Source organism: Physcomitrium patens, chromosome 24 (genome assembly GCF_059467195.1).
Source record: "Physcomitrium patens ecotype Gransden chromosome 24, ASM5946719v1, whole genome shotgun sequence".
Taxonomy (NCBI): domain Eukaryota; kingdom Viridiplantae; phylum Streptophyta; class Bryopsida; order Funariales; family Funariaceae; genus Physcomitrium; species Physcomitrium patens.
The window spans coordinates 13,063,252-13,073,960 of record NC_143433.1 but is presented as its reverse complement, the minus strand read 5'-3'; the positions used below and the strand labels follow the sequence as shown (position 1 = coordinate 13,073,960).

The 10,709-nt window shown below is 41.7% G+C and overlaps 1 long non-coding RNA gene across 14 annotated transcripts; it reads right to left on the bottom strand.

Annotated features, from left to right (window-relative positions):
• Positions 1 to 4,191: 4,191 nt before the first annotated feature.
• Positions 4,192 to 10,437, bottom strand: LOC149986444 (uncharacterized). Of its 14 annotated transcripts, none has more exons than XR_016500553.1 (9): positions 10,060 to 10,333; positions 9,767 to 9,899; positions 9,064 to 9,195; positions 8,869 to 8,942; positions 8,350 to 8,453; positions 8,025 to 8,090; positions 7,577 to 7,643; positions 6,751 to 6,890; positions 4,192 to 4,771 (listed from the first exon to the last, which is right to left on the bottom strand). It is a non-coding gene; the product is annotated as an uncharacterized LOC149986444 (long non-coding RNA). The 14 variants fall into 14 exon arrangements; XR_016500555.1 differs by lacking the exon at positions 4,192 to 4,771 and adding an exon at positions 5,373 to 6,159; XR_016500554.1 differs by lacking the exon at positions 4,192 to 4,771 and adding an exon at positions 6,095 to 6,231.
• Positions 10,438 to 10,709: the final 272 nt, after the last annotated feature.

Sequence of the window (10,709 nt, the reverse complement as noted above, 5' to 3'; positions counted from 1 at the left end):
ATTTCTAAAAATAGAAATAAGAAGAATACAAGATTCAACTACATTGTTATTATACAATGTAGCTTTAAGCCCACAATATTGAAAAATACAAAAAAAAAAAAAATCTATAAATAAACATAATTTCCCATTACTTGCCTTTCAAATCTAAGCAATCCTTTATGGCAAAGAAAGAATGTCTATAGACTATTTGGATCTAACAAAACAAGTTTATACTTAAAAATAAAGTATACAGTGACATCCACACAACAACAACAAGCAAAAAAAAAAAAAAAAAAAAAAAAAAAACACTACAATTTAAATCAACAAATATGGTCAAGTTTTGTAGAAATCACATGTAATCACATGTAACAAGATAAAATAAAGAACCTTATATATTTAATAAAATCCTTCTTAGGTAGGACAAATAATTAACGGTTAGAAATATGCTAAAGCGACAGCTAGCGTAACTATTAGACAGAAATTCAGAATTCCGGATGGTAGACCAATAACCCCAAAATAATACACAAGTTGAGTGTGATCTAGCTGAGTTTTATTTTTGTCTTCGCATGTATCTTATGTCTACACTTAACCAAAACCCGACATTACATCACAGCTTACAAATAAAGCATCAGGTCTACCCAATTGTGTGTTGTATATAATTAGTGCTCTATTTTATACAGAAACAGCAGCTTCCTCTGTTGGGCAGACACAAGATCCGATCCGGTTACTCTTGAGGTGTCGGTAATCACTAACCATGTGCCGTTGCCATGGTGCAAGGGCGAAATCAATGTGTGCAAAAAGGGAAGTATATATTTATATATAAAAGAAAGATATAGAAAGGGGAGGGGGAGGAGGAGGGGGACTGTAAGTTGCGGTGCCAAAAGGCGACGACGACGACGAACTGGGTGGACTCGATTTCCAACTCAACGCGATTTCGGCCCTCGGTAATGAAAGGAAAGGGAAGGGAAGCAGGGTGGCCAGAAACGCTCATCATCAGCACCATTACCTATGATTGCCTCGTATCTATCCTGGTTGAAATTCAATTTCTGCGCTGACAGATTGCGGTGGTGGCTTTGATTCAACCACGAGCTACATATTACACCCCCCCCCCCCCGCCCTATCTGAAGCTCCGACCTAGACTTGCCTAGCTTCACCGGACGGTTCGTCTCAAGGTTTCAGCTCCTCGCCGCACCCTGGATTGCCTTCTAACCATGACAAACAGCGCCTGAAACGACAATTGACTGCGCAGTAAAATTAAAACTGGAAAATTTGGAAATATACTTATATATATATATATATATATAAATGTGTGTGTGTGTGTGTTTTGCCGCATCGCTTGGAGAAGAAGAAGCCAACAAAGGGAGCTGTTCCGCTTTTCAAGAACTTATGTCGTTTCACCCGCCTTTCGGCTGACAACAAATCCCTCCAGTGCTCCATACTTGCCGACGAATCTAAAAGGTAAACGAGGCGCCAAGGGCGATTTTTCATTAGTACATTCTGACAACGGCGAGCACTCTGGATAGAACTTGGCACTTGATGGTCCAGATTCAGGTCTCGTGCCAAGGCTAGCGATCATCGCGCTAACCGCCCGGGGCTCACCGATGACTGGTAAAGTTCCAGTGTAAAATTTTCGCATTCCCACCGCATTAGTGACTGGTATGCCCAGCTCTCAGCCTTCGAAGTCCCCTTGTTGACGTACTTGACAACGTGTTTAAAGTCGAGATCTCTCTGTGTCGTGATCGCTTTCCAGCACTGACCCAATTGCATTCCCCGGCGCCATTCACTAGGAGACCACCGTCGAACCCAGTATCTTATCATTCATTTCTAGTTCTTCAAAGACCATTTGGTAACCTCGTAATCAGAGAACCTGATGTGGTACCCTGGAAAAGGGAAAAGAAATCACTAGGGGCTGCAAGCATGCAGCAGAGGTGATACCATCTTCAAAAACAGGTAGCTAGAAAATCACAATTCAAAATATTACCAGAGAATGCTCAGTTCAACTACTTGTAGAAACATAACTCAAACGAAACCAGCTAACTGTCACAAAGGTTGGTAGTTTGAGGCGTGGTTTCAACTGTAGAACTTCCTGAGACTTGGTCTTTTCAACGCTTGCATCATTCCTGCCAGCATTCAATTGTAAATTCTCCATATTGTCATGGTCTCCGTCTCTTCACTGGACGTGGGCCCCGAGGTTGGCATCCGAAATCCTTTAAATTGAGACACCACCGGCTCCCTCCTCATGCATTTGACATCTTCACCAACTCCTCCTATGAGTTTGAATGGCACGGAATTGATTTTGTACTTCGCCAAGTAGGGCCCAGTGTGACCGGTTTTCCTCGGACTGTTAGACCTGCTCCTGTATCCCCCACCAGTTTTAAAGGCTTCCGCATCGCTCAGTTGGCTTGTCTTGCGCTGCAACACTTGGGGCGTCGCTCAATCTGCAATGTTTCATGAGCTTGGTCCCCTCCACTCCCCAACTCTATTGCAATTTTTGGGCGTGAGTCAGTGTTTCTGTCGACTGGAAGACAATCCTGCAGGAGAGACGGTGACCATTCCTCCACCTTCAGTGCGGCTCATTTTCGTCAGATTTGTTGGACTTGTAAGGCTTATCGCCTAGCCACCTTGCCAGTATATCCCATGGTAGAAGAAGAAGAAGAAGTGTCGGTGACCCTTAGTGACAACGAGAGAGAGCACGCTGGAATGCTTTCACGCAATAAGCCTGGATGTGTTCTTGCGTGCCCTTTCCCGTTGTCGCCAACTATCTTGTCGATGAGTTCTCTCCTCCTATGTTGCATGGTCTGTGATACTTGGTGTGATTTTCTGTACATTTCACTCCACCCATTTCTCAGGGATTGAAGCCCAGAAAGTCTACTCAGAGGTTTCATGCTGTCGTTTACAGTCAAAAGGTGATCGAGGTAAAGTCGTGTTAATCAGTTGGCTAATTGTTGAAAAGCTTGGTTTCAATTCTTTCAATAATACTTTGTGGCCCTCTGTTTTCTAGAATGGAAAACATCTCCTCCAGGATTGCACAGATCTTCAAAGTGTAGTTGAAGCTAGAACCTTATTGAATCGTTGCTTTTGGGTTCACTCCAATGTTCAATTCTATTCAGCAGTGTACTTTTTCTGAGCCTGTGTTTCGATATAATTGAGTTTCTTTGATTCGGGAACTTAGAGCTCACTTGTGTGAGCACCCTTGTTGAGAGTGCCGAGTGAAATTATAACTGATGACGCCTCTCTCTGTCTCAAGGGCGTGCAGTATATGCTATTTATGTTATTTTACATGTGTGCAGAGATTATTGCTAGAATGGGTTCCTTCATGTCAAGATAAAGACCTTATCAGAAGTGTTGCAGCCAAAGCTGAAACTCTATTTCTTCGGATTGGTGTTGTTCTGTAGTCAGACTGCGTGGCCTTTGATTATGTAGTTTTGCAGTGAAACTTCTACGTTCAGAGATAAAGAGTGGAATTAGTATATTAAATGCTCAAAGGATTAGGTGCTGCACTACTGCTGAGACGTTGCAAGCTTAAAGGAGGTTGGTAACCGCTCTTCAATCATTCCTTCGAGATTGGATACACGCCTGTATCACACAGTTCTATCACGATTTGTCTGGAAGCATTCATTCAGGTTGCATGCTTTGATACTTCTGAAAGAATGAAGAAGAAAACTTAGCAAAGCACAACAGTTGCGGTCCATCTAGTTTTGCGGTCATGATCTTTGAATACAAACACTTTCATTCATTATTCGAAGAGTTGGTATCGTTTCTGCGTCAACCAACCCCCTTGTAGTAGTACCCTCTTTGCACGCAAGTGTGGAATGTCTGCACCTGAATGACAGACTTATTTTTCGTCGCATTCGTTGTCATCGTACTGAATTTTTTTTCTTGGCCTGCAACGCAAATGGCGCACAATAAACCAATCACAGAATGAGCAGCTCCAGATAGAATATATCGCAGTCGTAAGTTAAGAACAGAGATATGTGGAGGTATTTATATGCCGATAATTCGGCCTTTTTTATTTTAATTTTTCATATTGCTCATTGTTCACTAAACCAATTACTAATGGCTTACAGCTCACCAGCACAATACGCCTACTTTCACCCTCTCACAGACTGTGCAAAATCCTGTGTTGCAAGCCTGTAAACGAACCATCTGTAGAACACATCGTAGTATGGCATGAATGAAGTACTTGATACTAACGAGCAAGTGGTCAGTGGAGCAGCAGTCAATATTTTTGTTCCATTTCATGTAATGCAATCCTACAACTCGAAATTGCCCGAGTGGAAGGAAGCGTCGGCTGGTACAATATTGTCAGACACTCAGAAATAATAAACCACGTTCATGATTGTAACATAATCTGCGCTCGGGAACGCAAAGGTACGCCAATGACACCATTGTCTGCTGGCATTCATTTAGCTCTGAAGCAACAAGGACAAGCTAGATTCACTGTATATTTGAGGAGGCTAAGGACAGTACTTCAACTGTATTTTAGTGTGACAAATGAAGGACGACATATGGATCACAGCCTCAATCATGCAGCTTGCAACGTGATACCACGTTAGTGAATGTAGGCGATCTGAAAAAAAAAGATTTGTGTATCTGCAGCTCAGGCACTCGAGCCTCAGTACGCTGAGATAGTATAACTCGCTTCATGTGCCCCGACTGCTATTGCATCTCAAGCTGCGTTTCTGCTGTCTCGAATATCGTGATAAATGTAATCTGGCAGAAAAGTTCCTGTAGATGATTCACCTCAATACCTGGTCTCAAATGTGGGAGTACTGTCACTGGAATTTTCGAGCTGTTCATGAAAAAACAACCAAGACCAGTAGTTTTCAGTCTTTACTAGTGCCACGGTCCAATCTCTAGAATACAAATCGACGTACTCTCCTCGTCCTGATCAACACTGAATTATCTATATGTCACAACGAGTTCGGTCCGTCCACTTTCACACCAAAGCCTGATCAATTCATTCTTCTTAACTCCTTGATCATCCTGCATGGCGAAATTTACAAGAGTTTTCCACGGAGATATACAAGCTTCTGTTCGAGGAGATGCTTGCATTCTGAGTCGGTCTTTCTGGGATAATATCTGATTCGATACAACTAGAGCCTGAGATTTATGGAGAAAGTTTCGGAATTTTCACATTACTGGATGAGTGTTATTGCTCATGGAACCAAGCTACGAGATAACTGGATCTTATAGTTGGCAAGAGAACAATGAACCAATTCATAGGAACATATCCAAGCCTCAGTTTCAAACCTTCCTTCAGATATGTTCTTTATGGCCACGTCTCAAACTTAGGATCTGCTACCTAGACAAGCTCTACACAAAATTGCAAGCACACGGTTCGAAACTATCAACGTTCTCTTTAGTGCACAGTGACAAATCACTCAATATGATGCTCAATTTGAAAACAGTCGTATCGCATAATCTAATCAGGATTTACAACTCAAAAAAGTATTTTAAAAAACTGTGACTGACATGACATCTATACAATGAATTATTTCAAGACTAGACAACTGAAAAGCGACTTTGATGGGTATTCTACAGATCAATGCGCGTTTCAGAGAACAAAGAACTAGCTTTGCAAATGTAAAGCTTATCTTATAAGAATCGGAGCTACATTAGTGTACCCCACAATGCTCAGACTTCAACTCAGGCTTCAGAATGCCGCTGGTGTACACACTTAACTTCGCCGCTGCATCTTCAAAGCTCACACAGAAAATACTTTATAGGATTTCTACTTTTTGTGGCTCATACAGGAACTCATCTTAAACGGGTCATGCTCCAAAAACTAGGGCATAACTCCATGAAACCCGTCCTTCATGTGTTTTAGTTCCTCAGTGCCAGACAACAAGCCAGCACCGAACGCTCTAATCTCGATATCCTACTTCACTGCACCAAACTGTAAGGTAAACGGGTAGAGCTTCATACAATGTCAGTTATTCAACGGTCAGACTCCACGGGGGCCTAGCCGAGAACTCACGCCAAATAAGAAAACTCAGGACAAGCTAGCATGGGGACGTGACCTAAACCGTCATGATAGTTGCGAGGTTCTGGGGTGTACACGGAAATGCTGCCGTGACGAAAATAATAAGTTGAAAAGAACGTGCGGAAGGGTAAGCTGTTGAGGAAGTTACGAGAGTGGGGAAATCCTGACACTGGGCAGATATGCCATCCAGTAGTCTGTTCCAGCTCCCGCAAGATCACAACCAACTGAATAATTCAACAAACGACTCTACATCGAATCCGCAAAAACTGCAAGCAGGTTGAAAATCAGGATACAAGGTTTAGAGTCGTTCCATCCTATCCATCGGGGTTAGCAGGGAAGAGTTTGAACAATCCGAGAATACAACAAGCTAAGATTGTTGTTCACGTAACAGGTCTATTAAGCACACATCTAAACTAGTTTGTAGCAGGTTCCCCCAGTATTAAAACTGTGATCTCTCTGGATAGGTGAGGAGAATCACCAGATAGCCCACTGTAGGTAAAGTTACGGTCTGTAAGTGTAGGATGGTTACAGAACAGACAACCAAACTCCAGAATCAATGGACATATATGTGAGAAGGAGGTCCATGCAGTCTTAACGTTTAGCTTTTAGTTAGAAACAAAAGTTATAAAGGCACACTACATGCAGTCCATGACAGATTTTCTAACGAGATCCCTGTTCTATTTATTTTTTAATATCAGAATGCGTATTAATAGAAGACACAGTTGCGTAAAATTTATTCGGTTTGATGACTCAAAGTTAACATGGAAGAGAAGAATAATTATCACCTTTCAAAATATCGGACATGTTGAAGATGGTTGGGCCTGAAGTGGAAAACTTAGGGGTAATCCAAGAAAACCAAGCGTGAGAAGCGTAGAGGTCCAATAGAATTTCGAACACGAATTTCTCCTGCGGAATAGATTACCCTCTGCGATAATAATCCAATTGATTCCAGTTTCGAAGCAAAATTAGTAACCTTGCATATAGACCCTATTCTTTTAGTGGGAAAAAAAAAAAACAAACAAACAAACAAACAAACAACAACAACAATGATTTCATAAAATTCAATATGAAAAGCAATTACAAACTAGTTGAAAAGAAATTACAAGTAAACTTGAAAGTCATCTAAAGTTCGGAAAATTGGATTCAGATATTTCCTTGTACAAAAGGACTCCCAAACCTACTAAGAACAAGTGAAAATGGACATGCCTAAGTATAACAGGGCATGAAACTTTTGGCCAATGGCTGGCTGTACTAGAGTATTACGCAAAAATAGGCTTGCGAAGAGTCCAGGATGTGTAAAAGAAAAGCACAAGTTCATCCAAATACAATATATGGTACATATACACTGATGTTGGTCAAGATTATTATGATGTTTTTCACGAAAGGAGGATAATTTATCCGATCCAAGTGCTTGGCTTGCACGGCACTTGACTTAGTACGACCCACGAGGCAGGTTTTGCGTTAAGTACACAGGATAAATGTGATAAGGTATTCAATCATTAAGGCATTATTTCACTTGGATTCTAGCTTGAACATAAAATCTAGGGCACAATAAACTTGTATAGCCTCCTTGTTCAGGCTCCAGCAAATCTAAGACAGATTGTGGCTTACAGCGTGCAATAAAATATAGCACAAGCGGTGAACACTGGGAAGGCGGGGAGACACTTTGAAAGGTGGGCTGCATTCGCGTACCGAACATCACCGAATGTTGAGTCTTGGGTAACGTAGCCACCATAAAGCCAACATTCTATCTGTAATCAAGGAAAAATCTAATGCATGCTGCAAACAAATCTTTGACATCAAATGCAGTCAGGAAGGCCTGGCAATGCACACACTTCTCGTACAGTGTGCTGAACAGGTGCGCCGTTGTACTACACTATCATGATTAACTTTCCCAAAGGAGTTCTACCCTAAACAATCCTCAGTAATACTGAAAATCTTACACTTCTTTCGAGCCTGAACTAGAGAAATAATGTGCCACATGTTGATGCAGAACATGACCAGCTATCATGGTAATTGAAAATTATTTTCTACATGGGATGAGGAAAAAATTGCTTACCCTTCCTGTATCTTGGCAACGTCAGCAATATAGTTCTGCCTTTTACATTCAAGTTTCATAGCAGCCCTGCGAACAGTTAAATCAGATATCGAGAACATGGCGCCATTGACTTTTCCATTGAAATGTATATCCTAAAAATAAATAGCCACTAGTTAACACAAAGACTGGACAAAAGTGAGCCATTGCCATTATGCAACTCTTAATCTCTTGAAATAGGACGAAGGCCTAAAGTCTCAGTCTGAGTCTATAATCTCATGCAGACCCTATTCAGACGGACCAAGACTAAGCCTAGAAATAGAGGAATGCATGGGACAACTCAACTTACAGGATGATGACCGCTCAAAATCAAGCTCCGAAGCCAACAAAGTGATGTCCATTTGAAATATTCAAGATACTTCTGGTAATTGGTGGAAAGGATGTCCTGTCCGTCTTCACCCAGTGTTGTAATGGGAGTGCGAAGAAGTTATTAGAATTGGAAAACGAGAAATCCCAGTGGCAAGAACATTAAGTCAATTCGTCTGGCTATTCCTTCCGTTAGTACTGTGACAAATCTTCGTGACCCAAAGAACTGAACGTTGGGATGTAAATCAGCTAAATCCTGAAACCACTATTTCCTCAGTGAAGAGTATTTAATCACCTTAACCTAACAGGCTTGCATGAAATATATCTAGATCTGAGGTATCTCTTTACTATACATCACGCTTGTATGATGCAAATGGTTGGAAACTATTAGTCTATCACAGATAAGAGACGCTTGTTCAGTTACTGAGCGACAAAAACAATGTTCTGTTTTGTGCAAAGCTGGACGTGACTGTTCATACGATTGTTGCAGTAATTGACTCACCTTGTATCTGGTTTAGCCAATTCCTGCTTTAAAGACAAATTTCGATATACTGAAGCTGCTTAAATTTGAAGTTGCTGCAGGAAAATATTCTATCGTTAAAAACAGCCGATCTCTGGCTTTGTATGGGCGAATCATACTGTGCGATGATGCCTATTATGAAAACGGCGCGCTTTAGGGCTAGGAGATCATCATTACCACTTGGTCTCTTTTTGATCGCAGTCCAATAGAGTAAGCAGTTTACTTCCACCGCCATCCGTTAATGCCAGATCTTTCTCTCACCCTTCAATTCCGAATCTAGATCACTACACAGACCTCCAATTTCGCTAACTGCACGAAATGATAATTTCATCAAGCTAGGGTGCAAAACTGTAGAGGAACTGGTGTCAGACACACGGTCCTCTACGACAATAATATGATTGCAAGATGCAGAAAATCAACAACTTTAAAGAAATCAAAGAATGTTGGTTGAAACTCCAAACAAGAACGCTAAAATGTTCATTAAGAAATCGCGCTGCAAAGAGCGCCTGTGTCAGTAAAGAATGCTTGGTTTGTCGACATTCTCAGACAGCCACTCACATTCTCAAAGGCCGTAAAAAAGCTTATTTTGTATTCTAATTTTTCACGCTCGAGGATCGAGAGTGGTCATCCAGTCATATTCTAAATATAAGATGTATAGAAAAAGAAAATAAAATCTACTTGAACAGCTGGCACCCACACATCGCAGCTCCCCAACAAGCTCGACAATTTATTCGCTATACCAACTTGCTGGATGAGTGAACTTTTATGATCGTAAGACAAATAGTATTGTCTGTAGAAGTGGCTAACTGTGAGGATGCAGTTATTGGCAGCAAAAATCGACGAGAAACTAATTTGCACTGAAGGTGTCTGAAGAGGATACCTGATGGCTAACGCCACAAATGCACCCAGTGAACAGAACGCGAGCGTGGACAGCAATACGCGTCGTAACCTTCACGTACTGAGTCAACTTCCTCTTGGATCTCGATCAGCAGAATGCGCCACCTCTCAGTTATCTTCTTGCAAACACCAACCAGTATATTCTCTTGTTCCAAAACTTCAAATCTTAGTTCGAGCTAAAACCAAAAAAAACAGCAGCATACTTGTGCTACATAGCGAAAGATATTGATATCGATGAAGTCAGAAAGCATGAGATAAGATGAGATTCAAGGCTACCAGATCGCCGATGTGAAGGTTAGGGTGGTAGCAGTGCGAACGCACAGCTGATGCTAGAAGCTCCCACTTTATGACAATCGGATTAGAATCCATCTGCTACATGGGCAGCAATGAATTCAGTGGACTGATTGATCCGGCAGCACGTTGCCAGATGGCTCCAGAGCGCCACCCAGCTCTCTCTGCTTCACTACCCCATCTCTTCTCACACGGTCCAAAACCTCAGTTGTTCACAAGCAAAGTTATTGCCGCATCCCCAAGAGCAGCTAGCCCAGCCACGAGCTGCAACAGGTGATGACCGCATGCCTGGCCAAGCTAAGAGCTCTACGTCCCCTCCCTTCCATCCTTTCCTCCTCGCCACCGCGATCTATCCTCACGAAAAAACAACATAAATGCTCAAACAACACCCCAAAAAACAACAGTATTCAAAAATTAAAATGTTACATTGCGTCGGAAAAAAAAAAAAAAAAAAAAAAAAAACTCGCTTGCCATGGCCCCGTATCACCAAATACGAATCGCGAAAGGCTACAACGCTCTGAGAAAAAAAAAAATCACTGCCGAATTGCCAGTAAATGGCCAGAGTAAAACAAAATCTTTAAGACTAGACAGGAGGAATCAAGTACAAAACCACGATCCTCGAATCTAGCACAATA